Source organism: Ranitomeya imitator, chromosome 8 (genome assembly GCF_032444005.1).
Source record: "Ranitomeya imitator isolate aRanImi1 chromosome 8, aRanImi1.pri, whole genome shotgun sequence".
Lineage (NCBI taxonomy): Eukaryota > Metazoa > Chordata > Amphibia > Anura > Dendrobatidae > Ranitomeya > Ranitomeya imitator.
The window spans coordinates 122,971,355-122,992,335 of NC_091289.1; the positions used below are offsets into that span (position 1 = coordinate 122,971,355).

General features: G+C 41.9%; 1 protein-coding gene across 2 annotated transcripts in view; it reads right to left on the reverse strand.

The window, feature by feature from the left end:
* Nucleotides 1-20,981, reverse strand: part of NR5A2 (nuclear receptor subfamily 5 group A member 2) — a 256,864-nt gene that overhangs the window by 24,803 nt on the left and 211,080 nt on the right. The window lies entirely within an intron of this gene.

The window sequence follows — 20,981 nt, forward strand, 5'->3', positions numbered from 1 at the left end:
ATCGGATAAATTGTCATTCATATCATCATCTATGATATCTGGTATTTATACACCCATTGAGTCCAGTCTGGAAAATGGATCGAAGTAACACATTCTGTGCTTTTTTTAGTACATATAACTACCCCATTACCCCAAGTACATATAACTACCCCATTCTCTTGAATTGATCTGTGTGCAGTGCATTTGGCACACTGACAGAATACGGACCAGAAAAATGCTCATCTGAGTGAACATTTAATGTGATCAATAAAGGGGATCCATCAACTCCTCTGTAATTTTAGCAAGCTATCAGCATTCAGCAAGCTGGACTAATTGTCGAATATTTGCCCAGAGGTGGAAAACAATTTATTTTAACTATTACAATGACCCAATCATCTGTCCTCTCTGTACATGTCACGGTGGCAGGGTAGAAGAGGAAGCTCTCTTATATGTCAAGGAAAATGTGGAAGCAGAGTTGACCTTCCTGGAAAATGTGGAAGTAGAGTTGCCCTAGCTGGAAAATGTGGAAGTAGAGTTGCTCTACCTGGAAAATGTGGAAGTAGAGTTGCCCTACCTGGAAAATGTGGAAGTAGAGTTGCCCTACCTGAGAAATGTGGAAGTAGAGTTGGCCTACCTTGGAAATGTAGAAGTAAAGTTAACCCAACCTGGAAAATGTAGAAGTAGAGTTGCTCTACCTGAGAAATGTGGAAGTAGAGTTGCTCTACCTCAAAAACACAGAAATAGAGTTATCCTACTTGAAAAATGTGGAAGTAGAGTTGCCCTACCTGGAAAATGTAGAGGTAGAGTTGCCCTACCTGGAAAATGTGGAAGTAGAGTTGCCCTACCTTTAGACCCTTCAGTTTATGAAATTGTTCTGTAATGTGACTATACATAAGCAGATGTACCCGGATGGAATCATGAGCCTCACTGTTCTCAGCTACTAATCAAAGCTTTCCTTGTAAACTTTAATACTGCTGTATTTACAAGGATTCTTGCGGCTCCATATATCTTATAGTATTGCACCATCTACTGATATCTACAGCTCACGGAGATCGCTCTCATTGCTCTATATAACTGCATTGATCCACAGAATTGTTTCTCATAAATCATTCTCCCCACTTTTTCTCTATAGTGTGCTGTTATCTTGCTGTTTAAAACATTAAAATGGACAGTGCTCAGAAAAAAAGCAACATTACACTGAAATATGAAGGACTTTCCAAATATCTTTTATGGAGATGTTAAATAACACAGAAGTTCCCCAACAGAAAGACTGAGATGCCTACATTTCCAAAGCAATACAAGCTCATGCGTCTCAGTTCTGTCGGGATTTGGGTAATATATAAATTAATCTTGGCTTTCTAGGCATCCTCATATATATACATGTAAGGTTATTTTTGTAGCATATTTATCTTTATTTTGTATGGTAATTGCATTTTAATTAAGGTACTAAATTATTGAAAGCACAAACGCTGAAACTTTTTAAGTTTTATCTCTCATTCATAAAAGCTATACTATGTACTAATGGTGCATTTACACAAGCATTAACCCTTCATGACCGTGCGATTTTCAGTTTTTGCACCTTCGTTTTTTGCTCCCCTTCTTCCCAAAGCCATAACTTTTTTATTTTTCCATCAGTATAACCATATGATGTTTTCGTGAAACAAGTTGAACTTTTGAATGGCACCATTAATTTTTATCATATCGTGTACTGGAAAGCGGTAAAAAAAAATCAAAGTGTGTTGAAATTGCAAAAAAAGTACAATTTCACAATTGTTTTTTATTTTTTTTATTTACCATGCTCACTGAATGCTAAAACTGACCTGGCAATACGATTCTCTAGGTCATTACGAGTTCATAGACACCAAACATGTATAGGTTCTTTTTTTAGTTAAGTGGTGAAAAAAAATCTGAAATTGTGTAATAAAAAAATTAGCTTCTGTCGGCATTTTCCAAGACCTGAAGTGTCTGCATTTTTCAAGATTTGGGGCTGAGTGCTGGCTTATTTACTGGGTCCTGTGCTGATGTTTTTAATGATAATATTTTGGGGTAGATATGATGTTTTGATCGTCTGATATTGCATTTTATTGCAATTTTGCAGTGGACAAAAAAAATGTAATTCTGGTGTTTCAATTTATTTTTCTTGTTACACCATTACCAATTGGATTTATTTATTGTATATTTTGTGCATATTTTGATAGATCGGAGATTTCTGAAGGCAGTGATAGCAAATATGTATATATTCACGGGCAGCATGGTGACTCAGTGGTTAGCACTGCAGCCTTGCAGCGCTGGAGTCCTGGGTTCTAATCCCACCCAGGACAACATCTGCAAGGAGTTTGTATGTTCTCCCTGTGTGGGTTTCCTCCAGGTTCTCCGGTTTCCTCCCACAATCCAAAGACATACTGATAGGGAATTTAGATTGTGAGCCCCATCGGGGACAGTGATGATAATGTGTGCAAACTGTAAAGTGCTGCGGAATATGTTAGCGCTATATAAAAATAAAGATTATCATTCTTTTTTTTTTTTTTTTTTTTTCAATGGGGCAAAAGGGGGGTGATTTGAACTTTTGTGTTTTTTTTATTTTTTTAAGGTTTTAAAACTTTTTTTACATTTTTTTTTACTGGCTTCAATAGTCTCTTTAGGAGTCTTGAAGCTACAATCATCCGATAGCCCGTACTACACATAGCAGGGCTACAGCCCTGCTATGTGTAGCAGAAATGACAATCTTTTTTGAATGATGGCTATGAGCCGGCGTTCACAGAAGATTCAGAATGACAGGCACGGGGTCTTCTGCACACCACTGGCTGTCGTGACAACCCCTCGGCGCCCCGCAATCACATGGCGGTGGTGCGGATGGGTGGGACTTGTGACGCGCGTCCAGCTGTAGTATGTTAAATGCCGCTGTCAGTGATTGACAGTGGCACTTATCTGGTTAACAGCTGCAGTTGGATCTCGGAGGCACCCATGGCTGTTAGAGGCACATGATGGCTGATCAGATCAGCTGTCATGTGCATGGAAAGATATAGGTTCAGTGTTGGCGCCCACATCAAAGGCAGGTACACAACCTTAACATACCTATGTGTCAAAGGTTGTGAAGGGGTTAATGATCTGATAATTGACTGTCAGTGCGATTACAATATTATAATAATTGATAAGATTACATAGGAAACTATCCCAGACCTTTGAGTACCATTACTATTATTATTATTTTTTTTAATTATGGAAGTCAAACCCAGATGTTATACAGAGGTCAAAATTTGCATATGGCTGGCAGATGAAAGCGGAAAACAGACATACGGGACATTATCCGGAAGAAAAACAGCTGACTTTCACAGATATCCTGCAATGTTTTGGAAAATGTAGGAAACCTCTAGAAAGGGTTAATAAGTACCAGGGGATTCAACTTGTAGAAACCAAATGATCAATTAATATAGTTGTCTTGGTCTAACAAGGTCACCTCCTTGCCGTCTGTATCAATAATGCCCTAATATCATTACACTGAATAATCCATCCATTAACCTGAGTAGTGTATTCTGCATTTGATAGACAGCAAATCCATAGTGCAGCCGGGGAGGCTTCGGATCTCAGGCACGTGGAGACACAGTGCTGACTGAAGACTTTCTGCTCGGCTTTTAACTCACTTTGATTGCTGTGTCCCAAGGCAACAACATGAAATTCAGTGTCTGGATGTGAAATATAAAGGCAACGTATAGGATATACCATACATGCAGATGTAAGTAATGAGAGCCACCACTTCACCGTCACATGATAATGTGCCACAGACTCTGCGGGAAGACGCCATGCCAGGACGATGATTGGCAGCAATTAACAGGTTCTACATGTCTTCCACTCAGGGAGAGAACTGCAGGGGCATGCATTTGGGTACATCTTATAAGAGGGGAAATATAAGGTTTCTAGGACAAAATCATTAAGAGGACCCCCAATTACCAGGTGGCATTTATAAATCAGTGTCTTCTTAGGTGGCAAGAGTGCATTTGGGCCCCTTAGGCATGAGGGCCGGGTTGTGACTGCTATCCATGCCCTCTACAGCCTTTAAGGCAAAAGCTTGCATTTTTATTCTGATTTTCCATTTTGCTGCACCTGCAATTAGTGTGTGCCGATAAATGGTACTAGATAATCTCACCCCACAAACATCGTAAAATAAGTGTTATTGCCATGTAACTTTGTCACATTTATCAAGCATCTGTCTATCCCCTTCTATCTAATAATCATTTACCTAGCTTTCTTCTATCTTTTTAATACCCACCTACATCATATCTATCTATCTATCTAACTATCTATCTAAAATTAGAAAAAATGGAGGCAGCACACTAACCGAAAAAGTGAAAAAAGTGCTATTTAATAGCCCACATTGGCGACGTTTCAGTTCTAAGTGAGAATATATCAATCAAAACAACGTTGCAGTGGAACAGCACAAAAATGCTAAAGTGATAGGGGCAAAGCTTTGAATAGATTTACCCAATTTGTCCACTCAAATGTAAGATCAATATCTAGCTATCTATGCTATCCATCCATCTTTCCTATCCTATCCATCTTTCTATCTATCTTTCTATCTATCCCATCTATGCACCTAACTCTGTTAAATCTAGCTCATATTTATCTGTCTATATTATATCTATCACCTATCTACAGTAGCATCCAAAAGTGTTGCATTTTTTTAAAGTCTGATTACTTCTGTCTGGTTGTTGTGATGCCATTTTCCTGGTGATTTTAGTAAACCGGAAGCAACTGGTTGTTACTTAGAAGGATGAAAATTGTATTTGACATTGCTTTATCTCTTTGTGTTTGTTTTCATCATTAGCAGTGGTCGAATTTTGCCTACTTTTTTTTCTGTGTGTGTTTTTCAGTTAAATCGTGGCAATAACAAAGCCAAATTTATCACCAGATGTCAGGAAACTTATTATTCTAAGAGTGAAGTCAGGCAAAAGCCAAAAAGAGTCAAGTGTCAAGTATAAGAAAGAAAAAGAAGGTTATGGAACAGCTCACAAACCTACAAGTGGATGACCATGGAAAACTTCCTCCAAAGGTGATCACATTATTAAGAAAAAGTCTGTATCTGATGTCCATAAAAGTGCTGTATGGATTTCACATGAAATGAATGAAGACTATAGGGTGTGATGGCTAAGAGCAATAGGGTTGAATACACGAGTTCCAGTCAAGAAGCCTTTCACCTCTGCAAAGAACCGGAAGGTCCGACTTGAATTTGCCGAAGAACAGAGCCAATGGAAAGAGACAGGATGGTCTAAGGTGTTGTGGTCGGATGAATCCAAGTTCAATCTGTCCGGCAGTGATGGCAAGCACTATAAATACTGCTCAATTATAAAACATAATGAACTAAGGTACTAAACACCTACAGTGAAACATGGTGGAAGCAATGTCATCGTTTGGGTCTGCTTTTCTGCATCTGACATTGTCCCTCTGAATAGAATTGATATAAATATGAATGCTACCATGTACAAAGATATATAATGGAGAATGTAATGCTGCCACATGGTAAAACTGAAGTAGGCAGGGGTTGGAAATTCCTGCAAGACAATGACCTTAAGCACACATCCAATTTAGTAAAAAATTGGTTAGCAAAGAAAAATGTTCACCCATTGCAATGGCCCAGACAATCACCTGATTTAACCCCTATAGTGCACCTTTTGGATGAGTTAGGGCGACGAGTTGGGGCCCGTACCCAGAGCAATAAAGATTAATTGTTTGCAGATTTGCAAATGGAAAGGAGAAAGATCCATCAAGATGTCCTGAATACCCGAATGGCTTCAGTGCCCCATCAGTGCGGTGCAGTAATTAAAGCAGGAGGTTAAGCTACAAAATACTAAGTTATGGCATTGTAATTAATAAATTACTCTCTATGTTCTGTGCAAAACTTTTTGTCTGTCAGTTTTCTGTAATTACATGACCATGCCTATATTCTAAAGCATGTTGGTTAAAATTAAGGTCTTGCATGATGACAACTTCATACAATTTAAATTAATCACCAGGAAAGTGGCATCACAACAACCGGACAGAAGTAACTGCAGTTTTTAAAAAAATACAAAACTTTTGGTTGCCACAGTATATATATATATATATATATATATATATATATATATATATATATATATATTTATATTAAACATGGCTGTGTGCGGCTTTATTTCCTCATTCCTATGAACTCCTCACAGTCATATAGTATGTAAATAGAGAGAACTCTATGTTCAGCAAGCACAGAATTTCTTTTGAAGCATCATGACATATGACTCTCCTATGTCTAAATAAGGGGACCCACACAGACATTTTTTACCGAAAGTGAAATAACAGCGATTAATCGTGTGGCCATCGCAAGTCCTGGCTGGGTCCACATGCGGACGCTAAATGAAAAGTCTCTATTGATTTTTCCATGGCTGCCTGTAAGTGTTACATCAATAGAAAAAGAAAGCAAAATGTTTCACGCTGAGGACGAGAGACGCTGCATTATTTGGTGCTTCCGACAGTAAGTTACGGAAAGTGATAGACGATAGGTACAGCACACAAACAGTAGGAGGGGAGGATGGGGGTAGAAGAGAGAAAAGATATTGATAGGGAAACAAGAGAATTTTTGGGAAGTGAATAATAAGATAATGCAAAGTGTAGAAAATGGAAGATCACATACTGCAATAGCATAGAATGTGCTAGGAGCAATAATTTTCATATAAGGGAGGGCACTGCATAATATAGATGGCAGCCCCTTCTAGTAACAGCACAAACTTTAACCACTCGGGGAATAATCCTTGTGCAATTTCTAAACAGTCTTATTTGTTGCAACTGTGGAGAATAAATTCATGCTCTCTAGGACCTGTGGAGAAGAAATGGTCCCATGGAGAAGTCATGGACCAATGGAGAACAGATGAACCTGTGGAAAAAGGTTGGACGCAGGGAGAAAGAATGAAACAATTGAGATGTTGTAAAAAGAGGGAGGATTTGCCCACGTTCCCTGATGAAGACACGTGTGTGGTTGTATTATATTTAAATGCATGAAGTGTTTAGTGACGTGTTATTAGCAGTAGAAATGTATTCTGCCCAGCCACAGTTAGATGTTAGGGACACGTAGAGTTAATAGTTGGGACTAACCCAGAATGGGGGGGGAGGCTAAAGTGAAGGGACAGAGGGAGTTGCCTGTGAGGAAGTCAGGGCCTAGCATGCTGCAAAACCAGACCTATAATAACCTCACACACGGATACAAAGTATCCAAACACACCACTCATGAAAGGAGTGTTGAAGAAGTAACACATTTTATTAGAAGTATAATTAATAAAAATATCATAAATAACATCACAAAATACTCAATAAGAGGAAAGGAGTTTTACCCGAGTATATTGCACAAAATAGGATAGAGAGCATCCATACAGACTCTGGGATCATGTGGTCTATGGTCTGACCATCGAGCAGAGCTGCATGAAGTGGGAGTCCCTGAAGTAAGAGACGATCGAGACAATGTATAGCATGATCCACAGTAGATATAAGGAAAAGTGACAGAAGCCATGAGTGATTCTCCAGAGATGGGATCTGGGGTAGGAGGCCTAGCGGGACAGTCCAGAGTTCCCAAGCCAAGAAGGTAACGGGAAGAATCAGAGCAGGGAACGTGAGATGAAGAGAGCCCCTGTGTGATAGTTCCAAGGTAACAGAAAGCATAGAAGCTAAGTAACAGCCATAATGGCATAAGTAGCTCCCCTAAGAGGAAAAAAGACGTGGAACTGTGGGTTGAGAAATAGGACTCTCACTTACTCAACTATAGTGCCATTATTGGGGACAAGGGAAGCTCCAGAACAACTGTGCTGGGTTGTGGTGACGGAAGAGGAACTATATGAAGCAGGACTGAGTTAGTTTAAGAGGGAAAGAAAGACTGTGTATACAGATGTTCTATGTGTTAAGAGAAACGTCCATGAAGGTTTGCACCTGCTATCCAGTGCACTTACTCTTCCCTATGTTATTGTTCAGTAAAAGAGTTTATTTTTGATTGGTGATCTCCCTCAGTGAACTGTACAACATTTGGTCCTGGCCATCCGAAGTCATCGGCATCATGTGGCTTTAAGGGTCAGTCACAGTTTACTGTATTGTTGGAGATTTTTGATGTAATATATGATCTGGCCAGTAGAAGACAACCAAAGTTACAGCGGGGGTGGGTGGGCATTTAGTGGAGCTGTAAATCATTGGGAAAAGGTCTGGATAGAGCGGTGTGACTCTGGATCTGTTTTTGGTGACTCTGGGATTTGTTGTTCGATTTGACATGAGCCAACTCAGTGAGGACAACCGAGGACACAGCATCTTGGGCTAGGCTACGTGAGGCCTTATTTCTAAGGACTTAGAGAAGCCCTGCATCGGAGAGATCGTCATTCTCTAAAAGCTTCAATTGAACGTTTCTGATTTTTCGGAACTCAGCCCAGCAAGGACCCTTCTACTTCAGTCTCAGGACATACCGGTACCATCTCACATCTGAATAGAAATCCGCATATATAAATAACTTTGCAGAGGTCTAGTTAGTTAGGCGAAAAGGCCTCTTCTGTAAGAAACACTTCAAAAACTGCTCCGAGTAGGGGATTACTAGAGTACTGTCATTTTAGAGATTTATGCATAAAGGGTTAATCACGTGTGTTTTGTTTGCATATAACTGTTAATTCTGCTGTCACTGTATTTGTTACTTGTACACTGTTTAACTACTATCCTTCCTTTGTTTTTATAAACTGGTTATTAAATATTTATATTATATTATCCTATCTTCGTGCATGTCTGCTGACATCCTGTGGCTGTCCCTCATCCATGTTACACGGCCTGCAAGAACGTAGAACCCCAGTAGACAAGGTCCACACACGCAGTCAGGACCCCTATTTTCATGTAGCATGCCGGGCATGGAAGCCACTTTACAATGGGATGGAACCGTGGAGAAGGAATGTACCTGTGGAGTAGGGATGGACCTGTGGAGTAAGGATGAATCTGTGAAAGAGTGATGGACCTGTGCAGAAGAGATGGACCTGTAGAGAAGGAATGGACCTATGGAAAAGGAATGGACCTGTAGGGAAGGAATTAATCTGTGGAGAAGGACCTGTGAAGAAGGAAAGGACCTGTGGAGTAGGGATGGACCTGCGGAGAACATATGGAACTCTAGAGAAAGGATGAATCTGTGGAGAAGTGATGGACCTGTGGAGTAGGGATGGACCTGTGGAGAAGGGATGGAACTCTAGAGAAAGGATGAATCTGTGGAGAAGTGATGGACCTGTAGAAAAAGGATGAATCTGTGGAGAAGGAAAGGACCTGTGCAGAAACGAGGTCTAAATCTTACACTTGGGTGTTTGCATTCTGTGATGCTCCCAAAATATCCTACCCCTCCTCTCCACCACCCCAATGGTGAGTAAATAAATAAGATGCAATATAAACATTTTATTAAGCTATTTAAAAATACTCAGCACTCTCCATATATTTTACATTATTTTTCCATCTTGCTGAACAAATAACTATTGATCGAACATAAAATCTCACCGTGACTTATGATCAATGATCTGCTTTAGTCACAAAATGAAAAAAAAAAATACTTATTACATTGGGTTTAATAAAGATGCAACTCAGGCAAGAGAAATTTAACCCCTCGCAGTCACTGCCAATTGATCGATGCAAGCACAGATAAATGTTTGCGCTCATCCAATGAAGGCTGCAACATCGTTACCCAGGACATCACCAGCTGCCGTGTCATATTAGATCAGAAACATTTATCTACTACGAAGAACTTCCCAAATTCATTCTTCTGCTATTTCATTAGCTCAGACACTTACGGCATCTTTAACAAGACGCTGTTCAGTCTTATTAGCCTTTTGTCACATCAGACAACCACATAATGAAAATCCAATCCGATTCAATTAACTACTAGGGAAGATTCCAGCGTGATTTAATTTGCTTTAATATGCATGCGGGAGGGTGATATATGATACAATGAGAGATTCTTCTTAATAAATAGGACAGTAGCTATCAGCACTGAGTAGGATTATGAGGTTGCAGATAATGGAGTCAGAATGACATCCAGACGCTGAACCACTTTTATGATGACTCAAGTGATGACTCTTGTACTATTTCCTGACGAGGGACACAAGGCGCAAATCTATACCGTCCAGGTAATTATTAGTTCATTGATACAGTATTTGGAATCTTATTTTTCTCAATCCTCTCACCAAAAATGTGGCTGGAAGATGCTCGAACGGACAGGTGAGTTGTGTATAAAAGTAAGTTAAGACAGCATGTGACATGGCACAGTCAATGTGGTCAAATAAACAAAAAAATACATGAAGTGTTTTTTTGCATAGGCAATCATGGTTTAGAAAGTGCATATTTTGACAACAGAACCCAAATTTAATTAATTGTGCAGGTTTAGCGGAGAATCATTGCTCGCTGTGCGGATTTAGAAGCATGCAAATGTAGGGATGTGGACTGTCTTACCCTGCTCCGGCACCTGAAGACAACAGACGTACTATGTGAAAACCGTTATTATATGAAATAATAATCTGTGTTCAATCAGGGGCGTACATAGAAATCACGTGGCCCCGTAGCAGAAGTTCTAACCGGGCACCCCCCCAAAAAAAAATAAATAAATAAATAAATAATTGTTGAGGTCACAGAAGAGCATGTCTTCCTGCCTTTACATAAAAATATAGAATTGAGAGTCCTCAGTGGTTGATACTTTTTAATGGCTAGCTGAAAAGATGGTAACAAATTGCAAGCTTTCGAGACTACACAGGTCTCTTCCTCAGGCATAGACCCTGATGAAAAGACCTGAGTAGTCTCGAAAGCTTGCAATTTGTTACCATCTGTTCAGTTAGTCATTAAAAGGTATCAACCACTGAGGACTATCAATTCTACATATTTTTCTATCCACTGGTTAACACGGTACCAAGATATATATCTTTCCGGCCTTTACATAGTAATTCTTCTCCTGCGGAGGTCCTAGATTCCTCTTTCCTTGCCCCCACAGAACCACAGAATATGATGACAAAGAAAGTGCCCCCCAAAAAACAGTATGATACCCCCCATGGTGAGTTCCTCCACATTAGTCTCCACATGCACAGTATAATGGCCCAACTGTACCCTACCTCAACTCGTAAGGCAAAGTATGGTGACCCCCAACATAGTATGATCCCTCAACCGTGACCCCCACACAGTAGCATGTGGGGACATCACCAGCTGCCGTGTCATATTAGATCAGAAACATCAGAAACACACAGTCCTCCATGCAGTATAATGGGCCAACATACAGTATAATGGCCCCACACCTCTCCAAACAGTATAATGGCCCCCACACAGCCCTCCACACAGTATGATGGGCCCCACACAAACTTTCACACTGTATAATGGCTTGCATACAGTATAATGGCCCCCACATAGCCCTCCAAATATTATAATGGCCTCACACAGCCTTCCATATACTATAATAGGCCTTATATAGTCCTCCATATAGTATAATGCACCCCCATAGCCCTACATATAGTATAATGCACTCTGCATAGTCCTACATACAATATAATGCACTCCCCATGGTCCTCCATACAATATAATACACTTTCCATGGTTCTCCATGCGATATAATGCACTCTCCGCGGTCCCACATATAATATAATGCATTCTCCATGGTCCTCCATATAATAAAATGCTCTCCCCATGGTCGTACATACATTATAATGCACTCTCAATGGTCCTCCATACAATATAATGCATTCTCCATGGTCCTCCATACAATATAATGCACTCTCAATGGTCCTCCATACAATATAATGCACTCCCCATGGTCCTCCATACATTATAATGCACTCCCCATGGTCCTCCATATAATAAAATGCTCTCCCCATGGTCCTCCATACATTATAATGCACTCCCCATGGTCCTTCATGCGATAAAATGCACTCTCCACGGTGCTCCATACAATATAATGCATTCTCCACGGTCCTCCATATAATAAAATGCTGTCCCCATGGTCCTCCATACATTATAAAGCACTCCCCATGGTCCTCCAGGCTCCTGAGGATGTAATCCAGAAGGCAGTGGATGCCTGTAGCTTACAAGTGAGTGTGATGCACCCCACAACCTACAGCACGTTGGGACTGGGACCCCCCTTTTCTGTAAAGCGCCTGAGCGCAACCAGACAGCAAATCGGTCACGACTACCACTCTGCAGCACTTTACACAATCACATAGTGTGACTGCAGACTTGAACCCCAAGCCTGGACAACCTCTTCAATGTAGTCGGTTAAACATTTTGGGACATCTGTGATAATGATCCTGCTAGAAACTTATCTAAACATGTTTGTTCATGCATGCAGTCAACTCCACATGGATTTGCGATCATCCGAATCTACTGTGTCATTACAGCATCACACAACTATGCTGTCTAGCCTTATGTTTTTTTTTTTTTTTAACTCTTCTAAGCCATTAAGATTTCAATCAAATAGTGGCAAGCCACCATCTATGAGCTGTTCCAGGCTATTGGCCGCATACTGATCTGTATGAGAATCTGCCTCCAGAGATTATTTTACATGAAAGGAGTTGTTTCCAGTGAGATGAGCAATGGCCGCTCTCTGCTCTCCTGATCTCGCTGCAGAGCTGTGTGTGATTATACCTGACACGCTGCAGGTTCCTCTCGGCTTCAGCTTCCAGCTCACAGGCAGACAGGGATGCAATATTGTTACATTCAGCAGCACTCAGAAAGAAGCAAAAAATGTGTTTGTAAGGAAACAAAGGTCAGGTTTTTTGTTCTGTGTTAGTTACTTGTCTCACACTGGTGACTCCTCCTTTTACTTAAAAATAAGTTCTGGCAGCAGATTGTCATGCAGATCAGTGTCTGACCCATAGATCCTAACAACTCATTTACATATAAGAGAACTGTTGATTTCTCTGCAATAAGGCATTGGATCACAGATATCAAAGTATAATTTTATTCAGCTTCCTATGACCTACATGCCCATATAGGAGGGTTGATCCTGCTGACAGATTCCCTTTAAGGTTCCCATACAAATGAGACAGCTATTCTTGTTTAGCTGATAGTCATGTGTTGTGAATTCTGTGGCAGAGCTCCCTCCTGTGGTCACAAGTGGTACTTCGGCTGATTCTCTCTGGGAGCTTCCGTTTGTGGAGGAAAGTGGTACTGCGGCTTTTGAGTTTCCTCCCTCAGGTGATCTGGTGAGGTCGTTAGGTGCTTCTCTACTTAACTCCACCTAATGCTTTGTTCCTGGCTTCCTGTCAATGTTCCAGTGTTGGACTTGGGGCTGCCTTTTCCTTTGGGGTATTTCTCTGAGGCAAGGTAGGCTTATTTTCTATCTTCAGGCTAGTTAGTTTCTCAGGCTGTGCCGAGTTGCATAGGCAGAGTTAGGCGCAATCCACGGCTGCCTCTAGTGTTGTTTGGAGAGGATTAGGGATTGCGGTCTGCAGAGTTCCCACGTCTCAGAGCTCGTTCTATGATTTATGGGTTATTGTCAGATCACTGTATGTGCTCTGACCTCCATGTCCATTGTGATACTGAATTGCCTTTCATAACAGTACAGGAAGCCAAAAGTGCTAATGATTCTCAATAGAGGGAAAAAGGAAGTTCTGAGACCATTTTTTTTTCTTTGCACTGTGTTTTGCCTTTTTTTTCCCCTAGACATTTGGGTGGTTCAGGACACAGGTGTAGCAATGGATATTAAAGGTCTGTCTTCATGTGTGGATCAGCTCACGGCAAGAGTTCAAAATATTCAAGATTTTGTGGTTCAGAACTCCTTGCTAGAACCGAGAATTCCTATTCCAGATTTGTTTTTTGGAGATAGAACTAAATTTCTGAGTTTCAAAAATAATTGTAAACTATTTCTGGCTTTGAAACCTCGCTCCTCTGGTGACCCAGTTCAACAGGTTAGGATCGTCATTTCTTTTTTGCGTGGCGACCCTCAGGACTGGGCGTTTTCTCTTGCGTCAGGAGATCCTGCATTGAGTAATATTGATGCGTTTTTCCTAGCGCTTGGGTTGCTGTACGATGAGCCTAATTCAGTGGATCAGGCAGAAAAAAATTTGCTGGCTCTTTGTCAGGCTCAGGATGAGATAGAGGTATATTGTCAGAAATTTAGAAAGTGGTCTGTACTCACTCAATGGAATGAATCTGCGCTTGCAGCTATATTCAGAAAGGGTCTCTCTGAAGCCCTTAAGGATGTCATGGTGGGATTTCCTATGCCTGCTGTTTTGAGTGAGTCTATGTCTTTGGCCATTCAGATCGGTCGACGCTTGCGTGAGCGTAAATCTGTGCACCATTTGGCGGTATTACCTGAGCTTTAACCTGAGTCTATGCAGTGTGATAGGACTTTGACCAGAGTTGAACGGCAAGAACACAGACGTCTGAATGGTCTGTGTTTCTACTGTGGTGATTCCACTCATGCTATCTCTGATTGTCCTAAGCGCACTAAGCGGTTCACTAGGTCTGCCACCATTGGTACAGTACAGTCAAAATTTCTTCTGTCCGTTACCTTGATCTGCTCTTTGTCATCGTATTCTGTCATGGCATTTGTGGATTCAGGCGCTGCCCTGAATTTGATGGACTTGGAATATGCTAAGTGTTGTGGGTTTTTCTTGGAGCTCTTGCAGTGTCCTATTCCCTTGAGAGGAATTGATGCTACGCCTTTGGCCAAGAATAAGCCTCAATACTGGACCCAGCTGACCATGAGCATGGCTCCTGCACATCAGGAGGTTATTCGCTTTCTGGTATTGCATAATCTGCATGATGTGGTCGTGTTGGGGTTGCCATGGCTACAAGCCCATAATCCAGTATTGGATTGGAAATCCATGTCGTTGTCCAGCTGGGGTTGTCAGGGGGTACATGGTGATGTTCCATTTCTGTCAATTTCGTCATCCACCCCTTCTGAGGTTCCAGAGTTCTTGTCTGATTACCGGGATGTATTTGATGAGCCCAAGTTCGATACCCTACCTCCGCATAGGGATTGTGATTGTGCTATCAATTTGATTCCTGGTAGTAAATTCCCAAAAGGTCGACTGTTTAATTTATCCGTGCCTGAGCACGCCGCTATGCGCAGTTATGTGAAGGAAACCCTGGAGAAGGGGCATATTCGCCCGTCATCGTCGCCATTAGGAGCAGGGTTCTTTTTTGTAGCCAAGAAGGATGGTTCGCTAAGACCTTGTAAAGATTACCGCCTTCTAAATAAGATCACGGTTAAATTTCAGTACCCCTTGCCATTGTTATCTGATTTGTTTGCTCGGATTAAGGGGGCTAGTTGGTTCACCAAGATAGATCTTCGTGGTGCGTATAATCTGGTGTGAATCAGGCGAGGCGATGAATGGAAAACTGCATTTAATACGCCCGAGGGTCATTTTGAGTATCTAGTGATGCCATTCGGACTTGCCAATGCTCCATCAGTGTTTCAGTCCTTTATGCATGACATCTTCCGAGAGTACCTGGATAAATTCCTGATTGTGTACTTGGATGACATTTTGATCTTCTCGGATGATTGGGAGTCTCATGTGAAGCAGGTCAGAACGGTTTTTCAGGTCCTGCGTGCTAATTCTTTGTTTGTGAAGGGATCAAAGTGTCTCTTTGGTGTGCAGAAGGTTTCATTTTTGGGGTTCATCTTTTCCCCTTCTACTATCGAGATGGATCCTGTTAAGGTCCAAGCCATCCATGATTGGACTCAGCCGACATCTCTGAAAAGTCTGCAAAAGTTCCTGGGCTTTGCTAATTTTTATCGTCGCTTCATCTGCAATTTTTCTAGTATTGCCAAACCATTGACCGATTTGACCAAGAAGGGTGCTGATGTGGTCAATTGGTCTTCTGCTGCTGTGGAGGCTTTTCAGGAGTTGAAGCGTCGTTTTTCTTCTGCCCCTGTGTTGTGTCAGCCAGATGTTTCTCTTCCGTTCCAGGTCGAGGTTGATGCTTCTGAGATTGGAGCAGGGGCTGTTTTGTCGCAGAGAGGTTCTGATTGCTCAGTGATGAAACCATGCGCTTTTTTTTCCAGGAAGTTTTCGCCTCCTGAGCGAAATTATGATGTGGGCAACCGAGAGTTGCTGGCCATGAAGTGGCGTCATTGGCTTGAAGGAGCTAAGCATCGCGTGGTGGTATTGACTGATCATAAGAACTTGACTTATCTCGAGTCTGCTAAGTGTTTGAATCCTAGACAGGCTCGTTGGTCGCTGTTTTTTGCCCGTTTTGACTTTGTGATTTCGTACCTTCCGGGCTCTAAAAATGTGAAGGCGGATGCTCTGTCTAGGAGTTTTGTGCCCGACTCTCCGGGTTTGTCTGAGCCGGCGGGTATCCTCAAGGAAGGAGTAATTGTGTCTGCCATCTCCCCTGATTTGCGGCGGGTGCTGCAAAAATTTCAGGCTAATAAACCTGATCGTTGTCCAGCGGAGAAACTGTTTGTCCCTGATAGGTGGACGAATAAAGTTATCTCTGAGGTTCATTGTTCGGTGTTGGCTGGTCATCCTGGAATCTTTGGTACCAGAGAGTTAGTGGCTAGATCCTTTTGGTGGCCATCTCTGTCGCAGGATGTGCGTACTTTTGTGCAGTCCTGTGGGATTTGTGCTCGGGCTAAGCCCTGCTGTTCTCGTGCCAGTGGGTTGCTTTTGCCCTTGCCGGTCCCGAAGAGGCCTTGGACACATATCTCTATGGATTTTATTTCAGATCTTCCCGTTTCTCAAAAGATGTCAGTCATTTGGGTTGTCTGTGATCGCTTTTCTAAGATGGTCCATCTGGTACCCTTGTCTAAATTGCCTTCCTCCTCTGATTTGGTGCCATTGTTCTTCCAGCATGTGGTTCGTTTACATGGCATTCCAGAGAATATCGTTTCTGACAGAGGTTCCCAGTTTGTTTCGAGGTTTTGGGGAGCCTTATGTGGTAGGATGGGCATTGACTTGTCTTTTTCCTCGGCTTTCCATCCTCAGACTAATGGCCAGACCGAACAAACCAATCAGACCTTGGAAACTTATCTGAGATGCTTTGTTTCTGCCGATCAGGATGACTGGGTGTCCTTTTTGCCGTTGGCTGAGTTCGCCCTTAATAATCGGGCCAGCTCGGCTACCTTGGTTTCACCATTTTTCTGCAATTCTGGGTTCCATCCTCGTTTCTCTTCAGGATAGGTTGAGTCTTCGGACTGTCCTGGTGTGGACACTGTGGTGGACAGGTTGCAGCAGATTTGGACTCATGTAGTGGACAATTTGACCTTGTCCCAGGAGAAGGCTCAACGTTTCGCTAATCGCAGACGCCGTGTGGGTCCCCGACTTCGTGTTGGGGATCTGGTTTGGTTATCTTCTCGTCATATTCCTATGAAGGTTTCCTCTCCTAAGTTTAAACCTCGTTTCATTGGTCCGTATAGGATTTCTGAGGTTCTTAATCCTGTGTCTTTTCGTCTGACCCTCCCAGATTCTTTTTCCATACATAACGTATTCCATAGGTCATTGTTGCGGAGATACGTGGCACCTATGGTTCCATCTGTTGACCCTCCTGCCCCGGTTTTGGTGGAGGGGGAATTGGAGTATATTGTGGAGAAGATTTTGGATTCTCGTGTTTCAAGATGGAAACTCTAGTATCTGGTTAAATGGAAGGGTTATGCTCAGGAAGATAATTCCTGGGTTTTTGCCTCTGATGTCCATGCTCCCGATCTTGTTCGTGCCTTTCATGTGGCTCATCCTGGTCGGCCTGGGGGCTCTGGTGAGGGTTCGGTGATCCCTCCTCAAGGGGGGGGTACTGTTGTGAATTCTGTGGCAGAGCTCCCTCCTGTGGTCACAAGTGGTACTTCGGCTGATTCTCTCTGGGAGCTTCCATTTGTGGAGGAAAGTGGTACTGCGGCTTCTGAGTTTCCTCCCTCAGGTGATCTGGTGAGGTCGTTAGGTGCTTCTCTACTTAACTCCACCTAATGCTTTGTTCCTGGCTTCCTGTCAATGTTCCAGTGTTGGACTTGTTTTTCCCTGGATCATTCCTGTGGCCTGCTGCTCTGCATAGCTAAGTTCTTCTTTGCCATTTGTTTGCTATTTTTTCTGTCCAGCTTGTCTAATTGTTTTGCTGGAAGCTCTGGGACGCAAAGGGTGCACCTCCGTGCCGTTAGTTCGGTACGGAGGGTCTTTTTGCCCCCTTTGCGTGGTTTTCTTTAGGGTTTTGTGTAGACCGCAAAGTTATCTTTCCTATCCTCGCTCTGTTAAGAAAGTCGGGCCTCACTTTGCTGAATCTATTTCATTCCTACGTTTGTCTTTTCATCTTTACTCACAGTCATTATATGTGGGGGGCTGCCTTTTCCTTTGGGGTATTTCTCTGAGGCAAGGTAGGCTTATTTTCTATCTTCAGGCTAGTTAGTTTCTCAGGCTGTGCCGAGTTGCATAGGCAGAGTTAGGCGCAATCCACGGCTGCCTCTAGTGTTGTTTGGAGAGGATTAGGGATTGCGGTCTGCAGAGTTCCCACGTCTCAGAGCTTGTTCTATGATTTTGGGTTATTGTCAGATCACTGTATGTGCTCTGACCTCCATGTCCATTGTGATACTGAATTGCCTTTCATAACAGTCATGTCTGGAAACTTACCCATGCATAACAGCATTCAGTTGAGCATTCATGTGTTGTTAATGGGGAGAGGGGAGATTGCAACCGCCAGACACATCTGGCAGCGGCTTATCACCCTTAAAAATACGGTAAAAGGACTCTGTAATTTGAATTGACGGTTCTTTCTCTCAAAATCATCTGTGGGAGAGTTGGGAGGACCTTGTACAGATCGGATGGTTGGCTGCAAGTTTCTGGCTTACTTTAATGTATATGTGGCCTTTATATGCTTTTATTTCCAACCCAGACACTATATAAATTGAAAAGCATCCCTGTACCTGTCTCACTAGTCTACTCTCTATGGGGACTTACTGGCTCCCAGGTAAATCAATAGGACGGGATTCTATAAAAAAAAAAAAAAAACAATTCTACAGGACAGGGTGTATACTACTGAGGGAAGTCATGAACATTCATTCATATATACATATTGATTAGGAAAATTACCAAGATGAGATTGTAAAAGACAATGACTTAAGCATTAAAGGATTTGACATTACATTCTACAGTTGTATAAGGATATCTGCATCGTCTTCTATCAAAATCATTGTGCAAACAGCAAAAAAAAAAAACAAGTTTCCATACTCTAAGCATACCGTATATCTGAATGTGAACCAACATGGAAGGACCCATCACAATAATCATCACATGAAATCACAAAAGTCATAATTGAGTGTCTGGTTCTGAGGAACAACAAGCATCGAAAGGAATCTCCAGTCGGATCAAACAACTGCAAATGTTCTTTTAATTTCCCAGAAATCTCAGCAGCACTTTAGTTGAAACAATATTTTGTTCTAAGGATGTTCTTGCTGCATTATGCTACTGGCATGAGTACAAAGTGCAAAATGAACATAAGGATGTTAGTACCAGAGTGTCTGAAGTGAAGTATAAAAGCAAAAGTAACATTTAAAAAGGTTTATTTTTTTACTATGGGCTAAGAACTAACCTGTCCTTAGCCAGTTTTGCCCAGTATCATTCACTGCTGACTCAGAGAAGTCACAGGACACTCGAGCGATTCTGTGGCTTCCGGTAACGTCACAAGAACAAGGCAGATGCTTCTCTTTCGCTCTACTCTGTTGTGACTGCCGATGTCATGCTGATTGACAGCCGACTCCAAGCAGCCAATCTGCATGACATCGGCAGTCATGTCCTGTTGACAAAGCCTCCGGGAAAAGGATGAGCTGCTCTGTTGAAGTGAAGCAGTAGAATCGCCGTCAGGAGCAGTTTGCGAGTGCTCCAAGCCACCGCCAGGTAGAATAGGCAGATAGCAACTACCCACCTGTTAGTTCTTAGGCCCATATTTTAAAAAATAAAATAGTCCTGGATAACCCTTCAAAATAAAATAAACAAATTGAGACAGCCTAGCCGTACCATATTTGGGACTTTACGTGGTCACAATTTGGGAATAATAAACAGACTTGTTTCAATGATTTTGGAGTGACCAAATAACCAACAAATGTGTATTTAGACAAAACCTAGGATAAAAAACAAAATGAGCACTATCCTGCTGTAACTAAATGTCTGGGCCCTCTCTGCCCCTCTCTATTTTGAGGCCTACTAACACATAGCGAGGGGAATTACAGGAGATAGTGTCCACACTGATGGGTACACCTTGTCGCGGTGGGATCGCTTTTATGCTGTTTTGATCAAAATAGTGTCAACTAATTACTCCATGTTCTTTACATGTACTATTATCACTTATTTACTTACCGTGGGGCATTTACTCATTTTGCTTTTATTTTAGATTTAGTCTGTTAGTGGTCACAGTTTGACTATGCACCTGCACATTACACTTATACTAACATGTGCTCCAGCTCATTTCTTCGGTTTTGGTTAATGTGTATTGAGAGAAGAATAGAGAGGTGTCTCTCAGCAACTTACTCCACTTTGCCAATTGAAAACACAAACACTCTGCCAACACCAACTTTTATTGTTTATGGAGGAGTCGGGAGAAATATAGTATATTGCACCCTAAGCACTGTGACTTTACATGGACATCATAATGTGCTCCCTGATTTTCATAGTCTCTGTATAATGCATTATAAGCATTTTCATTGATCATGACATACAAAAGACAATTTCCTTTTCCAGTTAGCCTCCCCCCGACATCACATTAGTGGCACAACTCATCTTGATCCCAAGTTTCAATGGCCAGGGAAATGTTATTCATGTCAGCAACTTGCGCAGATGACTGGGTCCAAGTGCTCCATGGGCTCATGTGCATCAGTGATAGCTCCAGAAGCTGCCTGCCATTACGGTACTTACACTATTCTCATCTGTAAACAGATCAAAATAGTGCTTGTTGCATTTTTTTCACCTAATTTTTTAGTAGAAAATTGCTCATGGGCACAAACACATAGGCCACCACTGTTGAATTTGCTGAACATGTGTCTGTCACAACCATGGAAAAAATGTCATTTGGAAAGAGGTCTA